Here is a 282-nt window from a genome sequence, read left to right as displayed (position 1 = left end):
CCCCCCCCCCCATCCCCTTACTCCCACCCCGCCCCGCCCCGCCCCGCCCCGCCCCCATCCCATCTGACTATCACCTGTACGTAGGCCAGCATAGCCCACCCCAAACGGATGATACTGCTGGTTCACGTTAATTGAGACTTGAGAAACTTTAATAAAAGAGAAATTTTGAAGAGAAACCATGCAAGCATGTTCTTGGTCTTGATTCTATTACATGGCAGCTTAAATGAGGTTAAAAATATATGGAATAAAGATCTCAAAGGTTTTTTTTTTTTTTTTTTTTTT

The sequence above is a fragment of the Macadamia integrifolia genome, unplaced genomic scaffold (genome assembly GCF_013358625.1).
Source record: "Macadamia integrifolia cultivar HAES 741 unplaced genomic scaffold, SCU_Mint_v3 scaffold1082, whole genome shotgun sequence".
In the NCBI taxonomy this organism is placed as follows: Eukaryota; Viridiplantae; Streptophyta; class Magnoliopsida; order Proteales; family Proteaceae; genus Macadamia; species Macadamia integrifolia.
Note: the sequence above shows the minus strand (reverse complement) of the source record.